The following is a 26,818-nucleotide window of genomic DNA, read 5'->3' on the forward strand; positions in this document are numbered from 1 at the left end:
TTAAATTCAAAGATATAGGAGTAGAACGATCAAGTGACTGCAGGAAGCGACGAAGACTGTCGAAATTAATTTGTAAGTTCCAGTGAGATTAATTCTTGACTCAGACCTCTCTTGGAGAGATCAGGTTCAGGCGATATGTAATACAAATTACACCTGCAATTGGCTTAAGTACAAACCTACAAACACTCTACTAAAAATATTTATCACGCTCTTATTCAAAGTCATATATTTATGGTACACATTCGGGCATGTTGCAGTAAAGAGCTATTTCAGACTGTTGAATTTCTACACAAGAGGGCATTAAAAGTACCTTTAAGCAAACCACATTGACGCCAACAGCTTATCTACACAAACATTATGTTCTTCCACTTGAGGCTTTACGACAGAAAGCTCCACCTGTGATGGTCTATAAGATGAGAAATAATTTGTTTCATCCAAATATTTTAAGGGTGGAAAATACAGGACTCCTGAAATAGTGTTCGGTGACAACGGACGTTGCATCGGCAGTCTAGATATGTAGAAAAGTTTTTTTAATTTTATTAATACTTGTAAATTTATTTTTTGTCAATACTAGTTCACATTATCACTAAACTCTATATCATTGACACGTTTACGCAACGTAAACAATACTTAACAAATATAAGCGTGTTAGAATCTGAGAATGTTCTTGTAGAACGAAACATGTCATTCTTTGTATAAGAGTGTGTATTTTAAAGGTACGTTTATAGTATTATAATTTATATTGTAATTGCAGTGTGTTTGACAGACTGAAACTTTTTTGTTACATTCACTAAATATGGCAAGAAATTTATATGATACTACTCTGCACATTTGTATAACTCACTTCCTAAACATATTAGACAGGCTGCTTCATTTTCTGTATTTAAGCACAAACTTGTAAGGTATTTACGTAGAGATGCTAAGAACACCCGAGTTACCGTAACTATATAACTTGTATGCGTTAAATGTATCGCACCTCCATAATGAGTTTAACTCACTTTCTGCTTATTCTCATGTAAAACATCAGTATGATTAAGATTCTGTGTTATCTCCTAATTCTTCTACATGTATGTCAGATATGTATTGCACCTGTATGAGCAACGGCTCCGTTGCCCTTTACGAAATAAAAAGTAAAAAAGTAATATGTTTCATGAAATACTTTTCTGGCTATAAGAAAGCAATAATAATGCACAGTAGAAGAATTATAGCCAGTAGTGAAGTATGGTCGATTTCAGACTCGTTAATGTTAATTAACTGCAAAGGTGAACAACATTTTGTGTGACAATTTGGGTTCAGAAATGGTATTTTTGAGAAATTCAGGCTTCAATAACGTATTATTTTGTGTTACCATTTATTTATATAGATTTATTTTACCACATTCTTCCCTTATTCGTCTGATGACCTCCTGTTACTTCTCACGAACACACGGTGTTAATCGCATCGTGAGCTCCCGCTTGGAATGCTACTGCTGTGCAAGCATACAGAGAGCCATCTGGTGACGAATCCGCGTACCACTTACTGCGACCAGCGGGTGAGCATTCTTAAATTCAAATACACATTATTATAGAAGTCATCCTCATGAACAATCGAGATTTTCTTCTGAAGACGCAGAGCAAAGTTCTCTTCGAAACGCAAGGAATTTCACCTTGTTTTCTTGAAACGGCATAACGCCAAAAGCCTGTATATATTATTTTATGCTTTGATCAAACCAAACTCCTCTCCACTGAAACTTCTCATTCGAGTGGCTGGCTGGCAGAGGCGGTAAAGGCATGCTCGGTTCATCCGGATGATAGAGGCCTTTACTTTTCACCCCTCCCAGGACCTTCATGGCCTGACGGAGATGACTTTGTGATTCATTAATCTACTTTACAAGTGAATAAAAAGTAAAAAAACATTGCAAAGTGCCCTGCTTTAACGGAGTTCTCAGTTCATTTTCATTTTCGTTATTACTCGTGTACTGTATATTTGAACATGCAGACCCCTGTGTTGTTGTTTGCTGTTCGATCGATCAATCTTTGAAGTCTACTGTTGCTGTTTACTTGGAGCACAAATACTGATTCTGTATTGCCTCGTTACTTGTACATTTTTCTGTACCACTGAAGTTCTCTTTGAAAACGTTTTCTTGGCAAATGCCAAAAGGTCACAGGGCTCTCAATTCTCGCGCTCTTTGAGGTAGTTTACCTTCTGTTGTCATTACAGACCGTTGCTAATAACGTACACACTGTTCTGTAGAAATATTCTGTTCATAGTGTTAGTATAGTAATTTACCAGTATTGACATTAAATATTTGTTGCCCGTCAGGGATTCTCCAGTGGCAAAGCGTTTGCCTTGAAGCTGCTACTGAGAGTCAACACTCGGGAATGGCTGTTTACCTCGTCCTTAATTATGTATTTTACCCTCAGTTCACAACCTGGGAACCAGTTCCATATATACTTACCCGATCCCCATGGACTCACTTTGAAAATAAATAAATAAATAAATAAATAAATAAATAAATAAACAAATAAATAAATAAATAAATAAATAAATAAATAAATAAATAAATAAATAAATAAATAAATAAATATGTACTTGAGTAACGTTTATTGTTTTTACAGTGTGTACGTTCAGTCCTCAGCCCGAAGGCTTGTTGTCTCCTCATTAGCTCCACCATTAGTTGTCATAGATGGCCTGGGCATCACTGAAGAGCCGTGCTAGAGATTCTACATTAAGATCAGTGAAATTTACTGTAGAAAATTCTATCCCGTCTGATAGTCATGATTAGGGCCCGGATGTTCATGCAGTAATAGGTTAGAATGCAAACTTACCGAAGCGAGTAACAAGTAGAGTATAGCCGCACGACGGTAATGTTATGAGGTTTGCATAAACATTAGGGGTTAGGCCCATTGGAAACCTTTAGAATTTATGTTACTCCCACTACATTACGTTAGAGTGGGCTAGTCGATTTTTCCTACTAAGTACTTGTGTTACTAAATAATTTTGTTAGTAGGAAATGTTGACTGGCCCGCTCTAAAGTAATGTAGTGGGAGTAACATAAATTCTAGGGGTTCTAATTTGCTGAACCCCTAATGTTTATGCAAACCTCATAACATTACCGTCGTTGTTGAGGGGTTGTTGAGTAAATGATTCATTTGTCACGGACATCGGCGATCAGATGACGCTCAGGAGGCCTGTCCGAGTGCACTCTGTTTTGACTCTGAGGTTAGAGGTGAACAGTATTTGTAACATTCATTCTAGGGTAAACCCATGCCCCGCCGACGAGTACATGCTCCTGTTGAACAACTACAGCCATTTGAACGGGGTCGCACTGTGAGCCTGCGGGAAGCTGGATGGGCGTTTCAACGGATTCCTGCACATGTTGGGCACAATGCATCAGTGGTGTGTCGCTGCTTTCAGCAGTGGTCTTTGGAACATTCCCATACCACTAGACCATGAACTGGACGTCGGTGTAGTACAGACTCACGTCAAGATGGACGCATTGTGCGAGCAACGGTGGATGACCGAATATCATCCGGGAATGAAATCCGGTCACCTGTTGCACCTGCTGTCTTACCAAGGACAATTGGGAACCGTCTGCTTGCATCGGGATTACGATCACGTGTGCCTCTGACCAGGGTACAACTGACGCCTCAACACCGCCAAGCACGGCTACTCTGGTGTCGTGAAAGAGTCGCATGGAGAGGAAAATGGTGCTTTGTTGTCTGAAATGGCGAGAGTAGGTTCTGTCTCTATGCAAGTGATAGACGTACACGAGTACGGCGTAGACTTTGGGAGCGACCTACTCCAGAGTGCATTCGCCCACGACACGCAGGTCCCACCCGATGCTTCATGGTGTGCGGGGGGTGGGCATCAGTTACAACTCGCGGTCACAGTTGGTGTATCTGCAGGGTAGCGTAACCAGTGCCCGCTACATTGCACAGGTTGTTGTCCCCGCGCTACTGCCATTTCTCGGACAGGAAGGGGATGTGCTATTTCAGCATGACAGTGCACGTCCATCTACAGCTGCTGCGATGCAACGCGCTCCACGTGGTGTAAATGAACTGTCCCGGCCAGCAAGATCACCGGATCTCTCACCAATTGAACACGTATGAGACATGATGAAGCGGTAACTTACTCTTTCTCCATACCCTGCAAGAACCAACGTTACCGAGCTCGATAGCTGCAGTCGCTTAAGTGCGGTCAGTATCCAGTATTCGGGAGATAGTAGGTTTGATCCCCACTGTCGGCAGCCCTGAAGATGGTTTTCCGTGGTTTCCCATTTTCACACCAGGCAAATGCCGGGGCTGTACCTTAATTAAGGCCACGGCCGCTTCCTTCCACTTCCTAGGCCTTTGCTATCCCATCGTCGCCATAAGACCTATCTGTGTCGGTGTGACGTAAAGCAAATAGGAAAAATAAAAAGGAACCATCGTTGAATTCATCAAAAGCTGCAAGATGCTTGGGACAATCATCTCATGATGCCATTCGGCACCTTTATCACCGTTTGCATGCGCGAATGTACGCCTGCATTGCCATCAGGGGGAGTACACAGTGTATTGATGCGACAGTTTGGGCATCCTTTATTGTGATGTGTGTGTTTCATTTGGGCTTAATTTGTAACCATATACTCCTGCATTGATGAAGTACCTGTCACATCGCTTGTGAATAAAATAACCTTGTCCATGAGGGTGTTGAATGTCGTTTTTTCCGGCAGTGTAAGTTATGATACTGAGTAGCTGATATGGTGGGGCATTTCTGACCCCAACGTGGAGAATTAGATCCGGGTTCAAACTGGCGGCATGCGAAGATGTTCAAATATATCGGTATATATACAGTTTTCTTTGTTTTTTACAGCTTGCATTATGTCGGACCGACACAGAAAAGTCTAATGGCGACGATAGAATTGAAAGTGGCTAGGACTTAATTAAGGTACACCTCCAGCATTTTTTCTGTTGTGAAAGTGAGAAACCACGGAAAAACCATCTTCAGGACTGCGAACAGTGGGGTTCTAACCTCTATCTCCCAAATGCAAGCTCACAGCTGCACGACTCTAAAGCGCACGGCCAACTCGCTACAGTATGCGTTTAGTTTAATTATCTAATTGAGCATGTTACAACAGACGTGATGGGCCTTGGCCTACCAAGCGACTATTGATCAGCTCTAAGGGCTACAGATCAGTAGGTGACGTGTGATCAGTGCGACGAACCCTCTTTGCTGAAATTTTTAGCTTTCTACACCGGTGCCACTATCTCACCGTCAGTTAGCTCCTCAGTTATTGTCATTAGGGCTGAGTAGACCTCCAACAAGCTCTTAGGTCCAGGTAAAAAATCAGCAGCTGGCCAACAATCGAACCCAGGACATCCGTACAGCAGGCACGCTCGCTATCTGTAGACCATGGACCGATACAACTGAGCAACTACCGGCAAGCGAATTTAACAATACATTTATTCGAGGCTTGGGATTTAAGCTGGTCAAAATTGCTTCCCATCAATCTGAAATGATCCTCATCTAACGGTTGTGATAATGAAATTTTGTAGGCATGCACTTAGCAAACGGTGTATACGTACAATTTAGTGATCTAACACCTGAACGTAGTTCACAATCCATATATATGCTACCTATTTGGTGTTAATGTACGCTTAACCTCTAGTTAACCTCATGAAATGAGATTCACAACTTGCAATAATAAAAATTGTCGTTATACAGAAACTTGAGTTTTATATCACCACATCTACACCTCTGGATTATGCTTTGTGACTTACTGTTCGGTTTTGATCTTGTATCAGTCGTTACCCACGTCTACATGTGTTGTAAATGTTTATGTCGGTTTTTATATTATGCTTACTTTTATCTAGTGGATTTTAAAAGAGGGACAGGACTCTCATCCATTAGATTTAACTTAGCACTGGGTAAGAATACTTCACACTTTATACCAGCGCTCAGCCAGAACAACGCTAAGAATGAATTACATTCCTTTTAAATTTTCCATTTTGTTCATAGTTCGGATGAAGTAGGAGCGTCTGTGTGACTGCTATTACTAATTATATAGGGTATTGTAATAGTGACTGTAACTTTTTAATTGCTAGCCGGACGCTACACATAGTTGACATTTACATAGTTATTAGAAGTAAGTGGAAGTTATGATTAAAAACTGTAATGAAGTTCTCAGATCCATCCATAAAGCTGCACAACTTTCAACTTTATAGGATTAGTTAAAAAGGAATGTATCATCCTTGCATAATGTGAAACTCGTAATTTAAACAAGTCTGGTAGTCTTCAATATTCAGAAAATCGCAGGTCGAATATGGATCCCCCTTTTCCTTGTTTTACTCAATATTTACTCCAGAAGTAATGCTTGGACAGTGCCTTATTACTGCTTCCTGGTGTCAGATGCTGTCTTTAAATCTGGAGTGTCCTTCTAGATGTAACTGAAGGTATAATGAAAACAAATGTTAAAATATGGTCTGTAAACTTAAGTAATTATTACATAATTGGACTGTACCTTATACTGTGGTGACTGTCACGAATATATAGCCTATTTCCGCAGGAACTGATTTATGTAGCTATTGAAAAACCGACAACCTGTTTTCCAATCAATGACAGGGCCAGGGTTGGGATGAATGAAGCCCCCATTTTGCGGCGAGGATAGGAATTGTGCCAGCTGCCGAGGCCTTTCGCACTCCTCTGGGTCAATGATTAATGAATGACAAATGAAATTAAATGATAGTGAAGAGTGTTGATGGAATGAAAGACGACAGGGAGAAACGGAGTACCCGGAAAAAAACCTGTCCCACCTTTACTTTGTTCAGCACAAATCTCACATGGAGTGACTGGGATTTGAACCACGGTATCCAGCGGTGAGAGGCCGGTGCGCTGTCGCCTGAGCCACGGAGGCTTCTTGTGTAGCTATTGTTTAATTGAATTAATTATATCTATAAATTTTAAAAAATGTTTTGTTGTACTATTCATTATGAATAAAATGGCTTGGTAATACACTCTGAGTCATGGAAAAGAAGGTTAATAATAATAATAATAATAATAATAATAATAATAATAATAATAATAATAATAATAATGCAAAGTTTCTCCGTATAGGCCATGAAGACCCTGGAATGGATGGTATATAAGGGCTTCCACTATCTGTAACATCGGCACTTGATGGGGGTAGAGTGGTTAGCTCTACGTCCGACCACCCTTGCCCCCAGAAATTAACCTGGTACCCCTTTTTGGTGTAGGCTGAGTGAGCCTCACGGACATGTTCGAGGTGGAAAACTCGTTTCTTACAATTTTTACTTTCTGACGGGGATTCGAACCCACGTGTTTTCGGGTCAACCAAGCACGCATTTACCACCTCGGTCAGGCAGAAAAGCTGAAAGAATCACTGGAAAACAGTAGACAGAAGCACGCAAACAATAACACGGTGAATTCATGAAGATATTTTGAAAGATGAAGCAGAAGAAGGAGAAGAAGAAAAATAAGAATAAGAGGAGGAAGCTGTCAGATCAAGCTAATAAGTCCAAGGGCGCTTTTAAATTAAGCACAATGAAGAAGGAAGAAGAATCCTTCATGCTAGAGGGGTCTACGACTGAGATGTTGTTAGCTTTACGAAGCAGAGAGTGTCATTCACTTCCTCGTCTTTCATTGCCTATTCCATTGTTTAGACGATACAGTCATTTTTGAAGATTTTTATATCTTCCTATTTTTTCTATAAGTGTAGTCGGCCCATTTGTTTAATCCCAAAAAATCAATACTCATCACCACCAACATACGACCATTACCTCAAATCTCGAAGCTCAGCCAAATAAGCACAGATTTTCAAGGACCATTTTATCACACAAACTCACTCATACACAAATACATAAAGGTAATTGATCAACATCAAGGACGAAATAGAATCTATTTTCAAAATTGGTTTCGAACAGAGAGAGTTTCTGAGAATATCCGGTGGAGCACGTCGTAGAGCGCAGTGAATTTTAAGTCTGATATCTCCATAGACAGAAAATCGAAGAGATTTTGTCAGCCAACCTAGTGGAAACAGTTAATGGTTTGTTTTGCTTCTTCTCAGACTCACAATTTGAGATTATGAGTAGCGACCACGCTGAGTCTGGCATTACTTCCACGTACTGTACTAGGCGCCATGCCTTCAAAGTAAAGAAATAAGTCCTCTACGATCAAGCCTTGGAGTCCCTTCGAGGGGTAGAATGTAAAACCTTCCACATCTCTCGGCTATTGCGTGAAAGAGCTCTGTGACCAACCACCTTTGTTACTCATTTCTAGCGTGAAGAGTGAACCTGAGTCCTAAGGAGAAGGTCGTTCGGGATCTCTGGGGATGATGTTTGAAAGGTAATTAGCTTATGAAAAGCAATGTCTCCACCAACGATCACACGCTATTGGAAAAACCAATATTTCTAGCTATAGCTCATCAATGTAATTTCCATTGCAGAAGACTTTTTCGCAGAACTAGCATGTCTATCTTGTTCCACTCCTGGCAGGTTTTCCAGAGGCCGGTGAGTGGACGTCTATTTCCTAAGGCCTATTTAGGAGTCCAAATGCACAGAAGTCCATGGGGTGCCTTCACCGGAATGTCAGTAAAAGGAATTGCACGGATTCCAGTTTCCATCTCCAATCTCTCTAAGAATAGACAAGTCGAACGAGAGGTGTGGCTGGATGCTTTATCTTATACCCATACCTCATTTCTCGCCCTCCCGTACAGTGCGGTCATAAAAACCCGTCACGACAGATTCATCTCATCTCATCTCATCTCATACCCGACCCCGTCGAGAAACGGAACAGGGGCTGGATAAACAAAACAAAAAAACATGTTATTTACTTGAAAATTAATCACCATCATGATCATCACAAGTCGTTGGACTCACTACTGAGCGTCGTGAAAATTAATAGTGAACAAGTACATTAAACAGAGTATGTTAAGTTAGTTCGATGACTTTAGGTACCACCATGTTTGTAATGTTCTAACTATTGCCTGAGTACTATGCGATTTCTTCACAACGGCTAAATGGGCGGTTGTTGGAATATGATGCTGACGATGGATGATAACCTCAATTTCTTCTTCTTCTTCTTCTTCTGCTTGGCCTTTGTCTACCTTCTTGGGGTCCGCTCTTTATATGGATTAAGGCGAGTTTTATGTTCGGATGCCCTTTACCGCTGTATTCCCTATGTAGAAGGATGTATTCACAACTCCGTGTTAGTGCGGTGGTTTGCAGTGTGTTGTAAATGAAGATGAGCACAAACACAAACATAAACACCCACTCCCCGAGCTACAAGAATTAACCTGATGCAGGTAAAATCACCGGCCTGTCGAGTTTCGATCCCAGGACCCTCGGAACCGGAGGCCATTACGATGACCATTCAGCCAACCCCCAGACCGTAAGGATATAAAATAATTTTTAACTATATATTATTTAATTCCCCTTCAGTTATTATAGGCCAGATAGGAAACTAGAAAATTAGAATTTTGTTCTACGAAAGTTCCTTATAACATGCCAAAGGACAACGCCATGGAGTTGGGTCATTCAGTTATTCTCAAACCTGCTAGACTGAACACAGAAGCTTTGGTTGTTGAAAATTTCCTTTGTATTTTAACCGTTGTTTAATTCTTTGTAGCATACACGTTGATTAGAGATTAAAACACAGGACAATTTCCAAAATATATAGTAAGACCCCAAAAGACTGACTCTTATTTTAAAGGTTATTAACGTTGAGGTGACAAGTCAAATGGTTAAATACCAATGTTATTATTTGAGTCATAAGTCCATAGATTGGTTTTATGCAGTTCTCCACAACACCATTTCCATTTCTACATAACTACTACATCATACATGTGCTCTAATCTGCTTGTCATATTCGTACCTTGCTCTACCCCTACTGTTCTTACCACCTACAGTTCCCTCAAACTCCAGCTGTACAGTTCCTGGGTATTTTAAGATGTGCCCTTTCAATCTATCTCTTCTTCTGTCCGGCTCCATAGCGAAATGGTTAGCGTGCTGGCCTTTGGTCAGAGGCGTCCCAGGTTCGATTCGCAGCAGGGGCGGGAATTTTAACCATCGTTGGTTAATTCTGCTGGCACGGGGCTGGTTGTTTGTGCCACCTTCATCATACACTGACTGACAGAGCAAATGCAACACCAAGAAGGAGTGTTTCGAAAGGGATGAAAGTTGGGGGAAAAAACAGAGACGGCACGGACGAATAATTGATGTTTATTTCAAACCGATATGCAGGTTACACAATGCGCACGGCATCGACTCAGTAGGATGTAGGACCACCGCGAGCGGCGATGCACGCAGAAACACGTCGAGGTACAGAGTCAATGAGAGTGCGGATGGTGTCCTGAGGGATGGTTCTCCATTCTCTGTCAACCATTTGCCACAGTTAGTCGTCCGTACGAGGCTGGGGCAGAGTTTGCAAACGGCGTCCAATGAGATCCCACACGTGTTCGATTGGTGAGAGATCCGGAGAGTACGCTGGCCACGGAAGCATCTGTACACCTCGTAGAGCCTGTTGGGAGATGCGAGCAGTGTGTGGGCGGGCATTATCCTGCTGAAACAGAGCACTGGGCAGCCCCTGAAGGTACGGGAGTGCCACCGGCCGCAGCACATGCTGCACGTAGCGGTGGGCATTTAACGTGCCTTGAATACGCACTAGAGGTGACGTGGAATCATACGCAATAGCGCCCCAAACCATGATGCCGCGTTGTCTAGCGGTAGGGCGCTCCACAGTTACTGCCAGATTTGACCTTTCTCCACGCCGACGCTACACTCGTCTGCGGTGACTATCACTGACAGAACAGAAGCGTGACTCATCGGAGAACACGACGTTCCGCCATTCCCTCATCCAAGTCGCTCTAGCCCGGCACCATGCCAGGCGTGCACGTCTTTGCTGTGGAGTCAATGGTAGTCTTCTGAGCGGACGACCGGGAGTGCAGGCCTCCTTCAACCAATCGACTGGAAATTGTTCTGGTCGATATTGGAACAGCCAGGGTGTCTTGCACATGCTGAAGAATGGCGGTTGACGTGGCGTGCGGGGCTGCCACCGCTTGGCGGCGGATGCGCCGATCCTCGCGTGCTGACGTCACTCGGGCTGCGCCTGGACCCCTCGCACGTGCCACATGTCCCTGCGCCAACCATCTTCGCCACAGGCGCTGCACCGTGGACACATCCCTATGGGTATCGGCTGCGATTTGACGAAGCGACCAACCTGCCCTTCTCAGCCCGATCACCATACCCCTCGTAAAGTCGTCTGTCTGCTGGAAATGCCTCCGTTGACGGCGGCCTGGCATTCTTAGCTATACACGTGTCCTGTGGCACACGACAACACGTTCTACAATGACTGTCGGCTGAGAAATCATGGTACGAAGTGGGCCATTCGCCAACGCCTTGTCCCATTTATCGTTCGCTACGTGCGCAGCACAGCGGCGCATTTCACATCATGAGCATACCTCAGTGACGTCAGTCTACCCTGCAATTGGCATAAAGTTCTGACCACTCCTTCTTGGTGTTGCATTTGCTCTGTCAGTCAGTGTAATTTCATCCTTATCAAGAAGTGCAGTTCGCCTACGGGTGTCAAATCGAAAGACCTGCACATGGCGAGCCGAACATGTCCTCGGACACTCCTGGCATTAAAAGCCATACGCCATTTCACCATCTCTTCTTCTGGTCAAATTTAGCCTAATCGATCTCCTGTCGCCAATTCGATTCGTTATAACTTTATTAGTGTTCCTATCTGCCCATCTGATCTTCTTCTTTAACACCACATTTCAAAAGCTTCTATTTTCATTCTGAACTAGTTATCGTCCAGGTTCCACTTCCATAGAATGCCAAGTGCCAGACGATGGTCTTCAAACACATCTTTCTAATTCCTGTATCAATGCTCGAGGTGAACAAATGTCTTTTCTTAAGGAAAGCCTTCCTTATTTGTGATAGTCCTCGCGTCTAACATCATTTGTTATTCTACTAGTCATTACTCATCTACTTCCTTTAAGACTTTATTTCCTAATCTAATATTTCCTATATAACCTGACTTTATTCAACCGCACTCCATTACTTTTGTTTTGGACATATTTTCATCTTGTATTCCTTCCCGAAGTCTCTGTCTATTACATTCAGCAATTTGTCCAGATCTTTTGCAGAGTCAGATAAAATAACAATACGGTCAGCAAATATCAGAGTTTTGATTTCCTCTCCTTGGACTTTGATTCCCTTTCCAAATTCCTCTTTGATTTCCTGTATCGCCAGTTGTATGTAAACACTGAAAATGAGAGGGAGATTTATAGTCACAATAAGGATCCTTCAACAGAGGTAAATATATGCAGGATTCCATTCTCTACTCCATACAATGGTCAGTATCGCTAGAACCAAAAAACGTTAGAGGGATATTGGAGTCACCGCTGACGGAACGGGTGTTTATTACCTGGCCTTGAGACCTGAAAAAGGTGCATGCGCGCCAGCCCCGTACACCTCTTCCCCTTATCTACGTGTCATCTCGTCAGAATAGTGCACAATCAGGATATGGGTTGTTGAAAAGGTGCAGTGGCGTGGATGTAGCACAATAAATAGAAGATTTATGGTTATGACCAAAGGAGTCATGAGATAACACACTGAAATCATACCCATAGTTCTCACCCCTCATAATCTGCAGGCTTTCGGGCTGAGCAGGGACTTTTGCACTAAGAGTAGGGAGGGGAGGAGAAAACTATGAACAAATATGGAAAAAAGAAAGAATGATGTTAATATTGTGCATTCAATGCCTTAAATAATGTGTACTTTATTGAATTTACCTTATTGCACTCGGTCTATTGTACTGAACGTCCTCTTTCCTCATCCACTCAGGGTGGCCTGTGTCACCTCACGTTGATTGGGGTTTCGGTAGCTTTCCAGTCGTCATGGCCCGGTGACGTCAACGGTTTTGTGGGAATATAGTCATTCTGTTATTGTTCATATTTGGAACTTTTTCGGAATACCTATTGAGCATTAGTGAATTAACAGTATGTTCTGTTATCAATAACTTTTTGAATATGTTGTACTTGCTTATGTACCTTGCATACTTACATATAAACCAAGTCGGAACTCTAAAGAAAATGGCACTTTAACACAACGAAAGAGAAGGCAAATTAATATGATTACATTGAATCAAAAAGGGTCTAAGTGCCAAACTGGAAATTTTCAGGTTTCTTAGAAACTATGCAACAAGCCCAATGCCAGTGTAAAGGTAATTGGACTGTACTGGATTTTGCACCAACTACCATCTATTTGTTTCAAGACCTCTCCCAATAGATTATTTATTTTATTTATTAATTACTTTCTGTACATGGCGGGGCTCAGGCTATGAAGCCTGCTATTATGCCAAACCATATAATTATACACCTGCATAAACACAATATACTGAGTATTATAACTACTTAACACTGAAATTAAATTGATTATATTTTAAATAAACGCAAAATGTAATTGAACTGAAAGTTAAAGTATCCTAAGAATAATTTTAAAATTATTAAATGAAGATACAGTGTGTACTATTATTAAAACTAAAACTCGAAAAATTTAAACTATAATGTTAAGAGCCTTACATTTACTTATTATTATTATTATTATTATTATTATTATTATTATTATTATTATTATTATTATTATTATTATTATTATTATTATTATTATTATTATGTGCGCATGTACCCAATGGATCACGCAAAGCTCTAACGATTCTGTTTTCTGAGTTGCCAAACAGCTCTCATCCTTTCTCCGTGGATCCTTTTTCATTCTTCTGTCCACTTTGCTCCAGTCTTCTTTCTCATTTCGTTCTCTGGTTGCACTTTCAATCCATTAATTTTTTTCCTGTAGAGGTTTCTGTCCGCGGTGTCAGTTGAGTCCATATGGGCTTTTTACAGATCCTTCTTCACTTCCGGTACCCATAGAATATTATTTAGATGTTCTATGTAGGTGAGAATCTTGTGTGTCAGTCTACTTGCCGGCAGTCTGCGGACGTGCCCATAAAATTTCAGACGTCTTTTGCGGATGTCTGCTGCAATGTTGGAAAGCTCTTCTGTCACTCTGTGTGACCTCAGTCTATATCCATCTTCTGTTTTTCGGGGGCCGAGAATTTTCCTCAGGATTCTTCTTTCTTCTTTTAAAATGTTTTCTAGGTCATCTTTCCCATTTAGTGTAAGGGTCTCACTGGCATATAAGACTTCGGGCTTGATTACTGTATTATAGTGTCTGATCTTTGCATGGCGGGACAAGCACTTTTTATTTGTTTAATAATGTAACATTTTAGGGTGCTTCTTAGAGTAATTAATCTCAATGTAGGTAAAATTCCCAGCACATTCCTCTGAATAGCTTTAGGTTACTTATGCCTCTAATTTCAGCCGGGATAGAATTCCAGGAATGTATAGCCCCGGTACAAATGAGTTGTTTCACGTACTCCTGCGATGAGTGGGGATAGACAGCAGGGATAATACTGATGACCTTGAGGTACAGTTGATGATTTCAATGCTGTCGGCTCAAAGTAGCCCTGCTCTACGCGGACAAAGTATTAGAATAGCCAACCGATTGGATTAACATATTTTGATAAGAGATTATTATTTCCAAAAGGCATTATAAGAAAATTCTAATGATGGTCAGGCAGCGAACTGTGCATGATATTAGTATTCGGTAATCCGAGAAAATATGCTAAACTCATTCATTTTCTTTTCATCGCTTTCATCTCTTCTATTTTGTGAGCAATATGTGTCTTGCAGTGTCAGCATTTCCCTCAGATTTCTTTCCTTTTTAACAAAGATTGGTGTGCGTGAAACCCTTATTGAATTCTAAGCGTCTCATTTTGTATTCCGCTGCTGTTATGAAAGTAGATTCACACGAAGCGTACCGGGAAGGCTCGAGTCTCGTAGAATGTATCAATCGATTACCTAAAATTGAATTCATCTTTTCTCCCTTTTAATAAGCTGGGTATGTAGCACATGCATCTACAGTACTTGCTTGGCAATGGTAACACTACAGAGCAAATTAAGGCGGTGGTGGTGTTGCTGCTGGTGGTGGGGGTGATTATTGTTTTAATAATAATAATGTTATTTGCTTTACGTCCCACTAACTACTTTTACGGTTTTCGGAGACGCCGAGGTGCCGGAATTTTGTCCCGCAGGAGTTCTTTTACGTGCCAGTAAATCTACCGACACGAGGCTGACGTATTTGAGCACCTTCAAATACCATCGGACTAAGCCAGGATCAAATCTGCCAAGTTGGAGTCAGAAGGCCAGCGCCTCAACCGTCTGAGCCACTCAGCCCGGCTATTATTGTTTTAAGAGGAAGTACAACCAGGTATCCATCCTCTATATAACACTAGTCAGAGAGGCAAAAATGGAAGGGATCTGACACTTCAAAAATGAAGATATCGGCCAAAAATGGCAAGGGCCACAAAGAGCGTTAAAATAAAAACATCCCCAGGCCTCAGGAACCTAATACCATCGGGGTAGGAAAAGTACGAGAGCTGACCAAGGGATGTCGGATAAGATAGATGAAAGTGAGTAGACTGGCACAAGTAAGTGGAAGCAATATTAATTATAATAGTAATAATAATAATAATAATAATAATAATAATAATAATAATAATAATAATGCTATTTGCTTTACGTCCCACTAACTACTCTTTTACGGTTTTCGGAGACGCCGAGGTGCCGGAATTTAGTCGCTCAGGAGTTCTTTTTACGTGCCAGTAAATCTACCGACACGAGGCTGACGTATTTGAGCACCTTCAAATACCACCGGACTGAGCTAGGATCGAACCTGCCAAGCTGGGGTCAGAAGGCCAGTGCCTCAACCGTCTGAGCCACTCAGCCCGGCTGGAAGCAATATTAGGGCTCAGCTAAGGATCCCGTGGTCGCCAACCCACACTGTTAAGTTGAGAGCACCTGGGGCCCCATTTAGTCGCATCTTACAACAGGCATGGGTTACCTGGGGTGGTATTTTACCGCCCCCGCTCAAAGGGGCTCAAAGCAGATTAAATACATGTTGAAAGTAAACGCGTGTTTTGGGACGAAGTACTTCGCTACTTCACTAACACTAACACAGATGTTTTACAAATTCAGTGTCGTAAATTATAGAAGAAAAGTTGAAACTTCCATCAGAAATGCATAGTAGGGGATTATCACCGAACACCATCTGGTTAGATGGATGATGCAATGATATTTCAAATGCGTAAAAATATGTCTACTGTTTGTACACTACTACAATACTGCCCACCTACGTAGCATAACGGTTGGCGTTTTTAGCTGCCGTATTCGGAGTTCTGGGTTCAATTCCTGGTGCAGTGATAGATCTAAGAATGGCAGGGGGGTTGGTATGTGGCTAAAATGGAACATGCAGCACACCTCCATTGGGGGTGCCTAAAAAGAGCTGCACCATCTCGGGATGAAAACACGAATTTACTTTATGTACTATCTGCGTGTGACTAGAAGTCGCGGCAGCATGTAGGTACGGCACTAGTAATAGATACTACACTCTTAGCTAAAAATATTAGTCGTGACAGACAATGCCAGGTCTCTGAATCAATGCGTATTCATTATTAAACTGTTCCTTATGCAGTGCATACCGTAAATGTTTAACTAAAGCACAATTGCACCGCCACCTTGAAACTTCAAGACAGCAGCTGAATTCTCAAAAGTCACCGGTGACGGAACGGATGTTTATTGTCAGGTCTTGAGATCTGATAAAGGCGCATGCGCGCCAAATCCGCACACCTCTTCCGCGCATCTACGTGACATCTCGTCAAACGACTATAGTGGTACAATACTCAACACGATGGATGAAATTTTTCAAACGAAACAGCAGTAGATTTTTATTATCACTACAGGTTTGGGTCAGATAGCTATCAGTTTGCATTTGGGAGATAGTGGGTTCGAACCCCACTGTCGGAAGCACTGCGGATGGTTTTCCGTGGATTCCCATTTTCACATCAGGCAAATGAGCTAGATATCTACGCCAGGTGCCAACCCCAAAACATAGCAGAAAGTTCAGGAAGTAGAAAGGGGAATATTAGTTAATTACGCAGTTCGCGGGTTTCTCAACTTGCTCAGAAAGCTTCTTAGGCATCGACATGGTGTAGGTCAGCCTTCCTCAGCAATAATCGCCCCAACATAGAGAAGGATGGAGCGCACATTAAATCACAGGTGATCAATGAGAGGGCCCCACTCCTTGAGCTCGGGAAGTGCCGAGAGTAGCTGACTTCTAATAGTTCGTGGTGTAAAGGCTGTACCTTAATTAAGGTCACGACCATTTCCTTCCCACTACTAGCCCTTTCCTGTCCCATCATCTTCATTAGACCGCCTACGCGACGTAAAATAACTTGTAATAAAGAAAGAATCCGGAAAATTATTTACTGCTTCGTTGCTACTTCCAGCATCGACTGATATAACATTGACGTTTTAGTTCTCTTGATGGTCGGCTCCTTGACTGAATGGTCAGCGTACTGGCTTTCGGTTCAGATGGCCCCGGGTTCGATTCCAGACCAGGCCGCGAATTTTAACTGCGCGTAGTTAATTTTCTGAAAGTAGGGACTCTGTTTGTGTGCGTCTCAATAAACGTCTCTACACAGAACACACCACACTGCCAACCAACACAGAAACATACAACAGTTTATTTTATTTATTTATTTCGTATGGCGAAACTATATATAATATAATATACATTTAAAACTATATACACTTAAAGTAGATAAAAACAACATTCGGACAAAGGATCAATCGATGGTAATTAACTTATAATTTAATGTCCATAGAATTTAGCCAATTCACTGCCTCTTCACTTGCCGCATGAAGTTCATGGTATCCTCGCTGGAAGCTCCGAAGTGGACACATCATCACAACATGGTGGACTGTCTGAGCTACGTCACTGCAGTCGCAATGAGAGCTGGAAATTTCCCCCCACTTTTCTCAGAACCAAACAACAACAACAAAGGACCTAGGACATGCAACAGTGAATAACCTCCACATAGGGTTGGTGTCACGAAAGGCATTTAACCGTAAAACTGAGCTATATCTTCGCCAGCTGCCTACTCCAAAACATAGGAAAAAGCTCAGGAAGTAAAAAAGGAAATATTAGTTAATTATGCAGTTCCCGGGTTTCTCAGCATGCTCAGAAAGCGTGTAAGGCATCGATATGGTGTAGGTCAGCCTTCCTCAGTAATAATCGCCCCAGCATGGAGAAGGATGGAGCACACATTAAATCATATGTGGGCAATGAGAGAGCGCCACTCTTTGAGCTAACAGCATGAGCGTGGAAATTGCCGACAGCAGCTGACTTCTAATAGTTCGTGCTGTAAAGACTAGATGGCGATATGCGGAGTGAAGCCGCAAGCAAAGCACAGCAATGTACTTGGTTGAGTACATTATAGAATTCTACGTAATACAATTATACAGTTTGTTTGTCGTTCATTGTTTATTCTGTATTGCTAAACAAGCTTTTATGTTTGTCTAGAGTACCTCTATGAGTACAGTACGTGTATTAGTAAGAGGATAATTTATTTATCATATGTCAAAATAATTAATTTTGTTTCCTATGTATAATCTAATGAAATTAATATAATTGAACTCATTTACGTAGCAACATGGCGTTTGTGCAAAATAACTTACTTTTTCCTCTCACCGTGCCCTAATACACTGAATAGAACGGACATGTCACAATAAAAGTGTTAAAAGTTTAAGTCTGTTTAGGTACGCGCCCCTTCGCTAGTTGTAACTGAGAGCCGTGCAAGCAGCTGCTAGGCTATACTCTGCTCCTTCACCTGCTTGCGCTAGAGCGCTGCTCATTGAGCCGAACTGTGCCCGCCTTTGCGTTAGGGTATTGACGTGTCACGTCTCCGTGATGGGAGAAATATCGTGGCTCTTCCATAGTTTTTGTCAGCTGTGCCATTGCGGTTCTTGAAATTCCTACTATCCTTATTTCTTCAGTACATCGCTTGTAATAATTATCAGTGACAATAATACACACACGTATCTACCACCTTCAGATACCCGACATGTCGTGCACTACAGGGTGGTCGGAAATGAAGTGAACGCCCACAAAGCGATCTGATTGGCTACGTTCAGTAGCTGATAAAATGACAACGGTGCGAGATAGCCAATTATTTCTTTCAAGTTATTTATCAGTATAGCCAACGCTCTAACGCTCATGTACCTGGTTAGCGTTGATTCCGACCATCCTGTGTAGTGTGTCCTACTTTTCCATTAAATAACCATTACTATGTATGTTTCCCAGATGATTTCCAGTTCAAACTCGACGCTTGCTCAGTGGAGAAGACAGAGCATTTATTCTTTTAAAGAAGCAATTAACGTAATGTCAAGAGCATACCACAAGTTGTTAATTACTTCTCGGCCTATTATCATGCCACCCTTCAGTCTTCTGTTGCCTTTCTCATTGTCCATTCTCCGTGGAAGATGAAATATGTAATATAGGGTTTGGTATAAAGCCTTGCTGGCCTTCCTTACAAGGAACATAGATTGAGTGTCTCAATGGTATTACCGTTAACAAAGTATTAATTAATGTGACATAACAAATAACGTCGTAACAAGTAACTCTCTGGAAAATTTCTGCTCACCTTTTAGGTTTGCAGTACTAAATTCCAATGTGTAAAACGTTTCTGAAGAAATTTGTGGTAATTACTTCTGAGTTCTCGCCTTCTGGGGAATCGTAATCTCTGCACGATATATCAATATTTTTCTTATTTTAAAAATAATGTGTTTGCTGTAGTCACACAGGCGATCAATTTGTTGTAGTAACATTCTAAACTTACTACTGTTTTACCGAAATTGGGAAATAACTACCTGCCAGTTTTAATGCAGCTATTCCCTTCTGTCCTTTCTGATCTCTGGCAATGCATGGAAATAAAAGATGAAAATGGTTCTCCTTTTTTTATGGAGAGCTTCATGATTTGAATTTTATGTTGTCGCTCTTTATACCTACATAATATACACGATATCCATATTGAATTGATTTTTATGAAATCTTGACCAAGAAGAACTAATTTCCAATCACAACCGCACCAAGGCTTATAATTCTTTTCTATAGGTTAGCTATGCGTCACATCTGCTGTTGACGTTCCAGTGTCGATTGTTAGGCACTTGGTTGGCATTAAAGGGTAGATATATACTAGTGCCCGTGTAGTAAACTTTAATTCATTACTGGATGAGCGTGTTATCAAGGAAGATGTAACTTACAGTACTGCATTGTCTCTGAAGACCAGACGTAGAAGCAGGGTCATAAAATATCACTGCATTACTATTATTATTATTATTATTATTATTATTATTATTATTATTATTATTATTATTATTATTATTATTATTATTATTATTATTATTATTATTATTTGCTTTACGTCGCACCGATACAGGTAGGTCACATGGTGACAATGTGGCAGGAAAGAGCTAGGAATGGGAAGGAAGTGGCCGTGGCCTTAATTAAGGTACACGCAAAACCATATTCAAGGCTACCGACAGTGGGGTTCGAACGGACTATCTCCCAAATGCAAGCTGATAGCTACGTGATTTAAGCCGCACGATCACTATCTCGGTATTATTATTGTTGTTGTTGTTATTAACGGATTAACGGATTCAAATTATGAGAAAAATAGATGTAAATGTTCCGTAGACCTACAGAAAGACATATTCAGGGTAGCAAGGGAAATGTTAGCCATAGTGGGGAATTATGGGAGTAGAGGTAGGTTTTTACAGGAAATTAAATGCATTTATGTTGACATTCGGGCCGCTTTGAGAATTGATGGTAAAATGAGTTCATGGTTTAAAGTACAGTAGTTACGGAGGTTAGACGAGGCTGTGATCTTTCATCTTTATTGTTCATAGTATACATGGATCATCTACTGAAAGGTATAACATGGCAGGGAGGGATTGAGTTGCGTGGAAATGTAATAGGCAGTTTGGCATTTGATCACAACTGAGTCTTAACGGCAGACTGTGCTTAAAGTCTGCGATAGTCTGAAAAGAGGTGCAACGAGTAAGCTACTGCAAGTGTGACAGTAGGGAGAAACCTAAGTAGACTGAATGCCGGGTACGGGACTGTAACATTGTAGGACAATGCAGTGATGGTGCACTACGGGAAGTATATACCTCAACTTGTATATGTGTCTGACTTTGTCCTTTGTATAAAGAAACTAGCAAGATACCCGTGCTTCGCTACGGTTTTAAACTGAAAGTTAGGCACTATTATTCAATGTTTTACATTTTGGAGAGTTCACTGTCGGCCGAGCCTGTAAAATATGCCCGCAATTCATACGTCAAACGGGTTTTTGGGGAATGATTATTTATTTTCTGATCTAAAACTCATTTGAATCCTATATGGAAGAATTTGAATTTCTTAAACTAGGATGTAACAGCGACCAACATGCGGAATTTTAATTTTGTACCTCGAACAGTAATGAAGGATTGGATACGTTTTAAGGGGGTGAATGTTTTAAAATATTTATTAACATCTTGGATATAGAAATCAACCTTCATAGAAAGAAATTGAATTCCTGCCTGAAACGATATCGGAAGAATGCATATTGTGTTTTCTAGAGTCAACTACAATCTAAACCACTTAAGGTAAGGGTTATTCTGCCCGAAGGCAGGTCCGAACCTCCGCAGAGGTGTTCCTGAGCCGGAGTTTACGTGCGGTAGGGTGGCCAGTTCCTATCCGCTCCTCCATTCCCTTACCCCCACCAACAGCGCGTGGCAACCCATCCATCTCCTGACCACGCCCAATGTTGCTTAACTTCGGAGATCTCACGGGATCCGGTGTTTGAATACGGCTACGGCCGTTGGCTAAACCACTTAGGGGAGACATATTTTCAAGTATTCGTTATTTTACATCTAGGACACACAAGAGGACCTCTCTCGGAAAATTACAACTTTGTACGTCATATGATTTTTCAGGGATGAATAATAATTTCGTTGACGGAGCTAACTTCATCTAACACTTTAGGGGTGGAGCGTTTAACAATATTTCCTATTTCACACCTAGGATTTAAAATATATAGCGCTAATTGGAATTTTGTCTTCGTACATTAAACCTGTCCGCCTCTGTGGTGTAGTGGTTAGCGTGATTAGCTGCCACCCCCGGAGGTCCGGGTTCGATTCCCGGCTCTGCCACGAAATTTGAAAAGTGGTACGAGGGCTGGAACGGGATGCACTCAGCCTCGGGAGGTCAACTGAGTAGAGGTGGGTTCGATTCCCACCTCAGCCATCCTCGAAGTGGTTTTCCGTGGTTTCCCACTTCTCATCCAGGCGAATGCCGGGATGGTACCTAACTTAAGGCCACGGCCGCTTCCTTCCCTCTTCCTTGCCTATCCCTTCCAATCTTCCCATCCCTCCACAAGGCCCCTGTTCAGCATAGCAGGTGAGGCCGCCTGGGCGAGGTACTGGTCATACTTCCCAGTTGTATCCCCCGACCAAGAGTCTGAAGCTCCAGGACACTGCCCTTGAGGCGGTAGAGGTGGGTTCCCTCGCTGAGTCCGAGGGAAAAACCGAACCTGGAGGGTAAACAGATGATGATGATGATGACATTAAACCTTCTCGGAGGAAGGAATGAATAAATTTGTTTCCAGAGCTTAACTCCCATTTAACACTCTGAGGGGTTAATTTTTTTTTTTCAAACCTTCTGTTATTTAACACCTAGGGTATCATCTGAAGTTTAACTTCGTAATGCAAACGGATTCATACCCCAAATGCATATTTATATCGGCAGTATAACCCCCCAGTCAAAACCCCTTAGGGGTGTATTATTTAAGTCCACTTCTTATTTGTATTCTCATGAAAAGAATTCAACACATTGTTCATCCTCCCCCCCCACTTAAGTTGATTCCCCCGCCACAAAAAAGTGTTCCTTTATCTTTAAAAGAGGTTCCAAATAACAATTTTCATGTCGGTAAAATCCTTCATTCTTAAATATCCTCATACACAGAATTTGACACGTTTTTCAATTCATTTACCCTGCCCGCTTAATTGGATTTTACGAAAACAAAATAATACGTGTTTCCTTATTCTTAAAGTAGATTGCAAATACAAATTTCCATGTCTGTAACATCTGCAGTTTTCAGATATAAGTATCCTCATAAATACAACTCAACCCACTTTATCAGTCATTTCACCTCCCTTCCCCCCGCCCTAAGTGTTTTTCCTAAAACTAAAACGTATGTGTTACTTTATTTTTTAAATAGATTAAATATACAAATGTTCACGTCTGTAGTATTTTAAGATATACTGCAGATGTGCTCATTTTAAAAATTAACCCTCTTTAACACTTCCCCAAAAGTGGATTTTTATAAAACAAATTATGCGTGTTCCTTTGCTTGTTCAGGAGATTCCAAATATCAGTTTTCACGCGTGTAACATGCTACGTTTTTGAGATATACTGAAGATATACTCATTTTAAAAATTCCTCCCTTTGTCATTCCTGTTCACTCCCCCTTATGTAGATTTTCCTAAAACAAAATATATGTGTTTCTTTTTAAAGGAGATTACAAATACCAATTTTCATGACTGTAACATCTTCAGTTTTTTTTAGATATAAGTATCCCCGTAAAAGGTATTCAGTCCGCTTTTTTTTACGTTTATTCACCCCACTTAAGAGGATTTTCCGCAAACAAAAAATAAGCGTTTTCTTTTTCTTAAGGAGATTCTAAATACCAATTTTCACGTCTTTAGCGACGGAATATCCAAAATCCTCCCTTAGCGAGCACCTACATTGTAATATAAATGTTTCCCCAAAATTCCATTTCTTTATGTCCGGTAATTTTGGATCGGTGATGATGAATGAGTCAGTCAGTCAGTCAGTCAGTCAGTCAGTCAGTCAGTCAGTCAGTCAGTCAGTCAGTCAGTCAGTCAGTCAGTCAGTCAGTCAGTCAGTCGGGACATGTGATTTTATATATATAGATTTGACGATTCCATTTGTTTGTTCGATTTGTTCTGGGTAATTTCCGACAAAAGAGTAGCGTTACGAATATGTTACATAGTCTGTACTGTGAAGACTTGGGGAAAAAGGAGACGAGCTGCTCGACTAAGTGGTATGTTCCGAGCTGTCAGCGGAGAGATGATATGCAATGACATTAGTAGGATGAAAAATTTGAGTGGTGTTTTTAATAGTAGGACAGATGACAATAAAAATACAGTAATGATTAAAGAGGAAAAATTGAGACAAATACTCGCTTAGAGGGAGAGAAGTTAGGGATTTGAAAAATTTGCCACCAGTGTGAGTAGCTCAGACGATTGAGATGCTGGCCTTTTGGCCCCAACTTGGCAGGTTCGATCCTAGCTCAGTCTGGTGGTATTCGAAAGTGCTCAAATACGTCAGCATCGTGTCGGTAGATTTACTGGCACGTAAAATAACTCCTGCGGGTCTAAATTCCGGCACGACGTCGTCTCCGAAAACCATATAAGTAGTTAGTGGGACGTAAGGCAAATCACATTATTATGATTAAAATTTGCCAAGGGAGATATTCAGTAAATTTGCAAATTATTTTCAATTATTTAAGAAAAGGCTAGATAAACAACAGACAGAGAATCAGCCACCTGCCTGATTGCCTTAAATGTAGATGGTGATTGATTGAATGAATGATTTTATACAAGAAACATTGGCAGTATAATCTAAAATGCACGGCTACACTTGTTTTGCAATCGCAGTGCGTTTAGCATGTCCTATCTTTATAACTATTTCAGTGTTCTGCTGTCTGGTCGTCACGAACGATGGCGTGTTGTGTATTTGTGTCGTACAGAATATCACTGGTAAAAATTAATGTACACGGTTCTTTAAACTGCCTGTCTGACTTTTAACCAACAATGCTCAATTACTTATTTGTATTCGCAATTAAAACCTATTTAGTCTAAGGGTAAAATGTTCTAAAGGAAAGGATAACACGTTATATCAGCTGTCTCGACAAGCGCAGAGTACTGACTATGAAAGTAAATGATTGAATACTGTTAGCATCTACGAGCGTCACCGTTTTAACACAGTACTGCGAATTTGTCAATGATGTGTCTCTCCATCCCTTAGTCCTGTTTCCAAATACAGGGTTGAGGATGAGGTGAAAGTAAATTATATTGGGTGTTTTGCGGCCGGATTCCCTTCCTGACGCCTACCTCAGTTGAGGAGGTAATGCAGATCAAATAAATGATGGTAAATGAATCAGGAAAAAGAAATTGGCTCTGGCCTATGAATAGGAGCTGTCCCAGCATTTGACCGCAAATGAAAATGGTAAACTACAGAAAGCATTATCAGGAGAGCCCACGGTGGGTTTGAACCCACTCAACTCCCGAATACAGAGCTTGGCTCCATATCTGCAGCGCTTTAACACGCGTGGCCAACCTGCTCGGGTGTCAGTTTTCAGGACATCCACTGAACAGTGTTATTCAGTTTTGTTCAGACGGTTAACAATGTAACCATGTAGTGTTTATTTCTGAGCCTAGCTAAGGAATCCAGGTGGCAAAAGTTGGAAGGCTAGATCACATTTCAAATCAATATTGATCTGCCTTTAATGCAGTCGCCCAGTGGCAGATTCCCTATCTGTTGTTTTCCTAGCCTTTTCTTAAATGATTTCAAATAAATTGGAAATTTATTGAACATCCCCCTTGGTAAGTTATTCCGATGGCTAATTCCCCTTCTTATAAATGAACATTAGCCCCAATTTGTCCTCTTGAATTCCAACTTTATCTTCATATTGTGATCTTTCCTACTTTTAAAGACACCAATCAAACTTATTCTTCTACAAATGTCATTCCACGCCATTTCTCCGCTGACAGCTGGGAACATACCACTTAGTCGAGCAGCTCGACTCCTTTCCCCCTAATCTTCCCAGCCCAAACTTTGGAAAATTTTTGTAACGCTACTATTTTGTCGGAAATCACCCAGAACAAATTGATCTGGTTTTCTTTGGATTTTTTCCAGGTCTTGAATCAAGTAATCCTGGGGCGGGTCCCATACACTGGAACAATACTCTAGTTGGGGTCTTACCAAAGACTTATATGCCCTCACCTTTACATCCTGGCTACAACCCCTAAACACTCTCATAACCATGTGCAGAGATCTGTACCCCATATTTACAGTCCCATTTATGTGATTACCCCAATGAAGATCATTCCTTATATTAACACCCAGATACTTACAATGATCCCCAAAAGGAACTTTCACCCCATCAACACAGTAATTAAAACTCAGAGGACTTTTCCTATCTGTGAAACTCACTACCTGACTTTTAACCCTGTTTATCATCATACTATTGCCTGTTGTCCATCCCGCAACATTATCGAGGTCATGTTGCAGTTGCTCACAATCTTGTAACTTATTTATTACTCTATACAGAATAACATCATCCGCAAAAAGCCTTACCTCTGATTCCACTTCTTCACGCACATCATTTATATATATAAGAAAACATAAAGATCCGATAATACTGCCTTGAGGAATTCCGCTCCTAATTATTACAGGGTCAGATAAAGCTTCGCCTAATCTAATTCTCTGAGTTCTATTTTCTAGAAATATAGCAACCTATTCAGTCACTCTTTTATCTAGTGGAATAGCACTGATTTTTGCCAGTAGTCTCCCATGTTCTACCCTATCAAATGCTTTAGACAAGTCAGTCGCGATACAGTTTATTTGACCTCCTGAATCCAAGATATCTGCTATATCTTGCTGGAATCCTACAAGTTGAGCTTCAGTGGAATGACCTTTCCTAAAAATCGAACTGCCCTCTAACGAACCAGTTATTAATTTCGCAAATTATGTCTAATATAATCAGAAAGAATGCCTTCCCAATGCTTACATGCAACGCATGTCAAATTACTGGCCTG

This window comes from Anabrus simplex, chromosome 3 (assembly GCF_040414725.1).
Source record: "Anabrus simplex isolate iqAnaSimp1 chromosome 3, ASM4041472v1, whole genome shotgun sequence".
Classification (NCBI taxonomy): domain Eukaryota; kingdom Metazoa; phylum Arthropoda; class Insecta; order Orthoptera; family Tettigoniidae; genus Anabrus; species Anabrus simplex.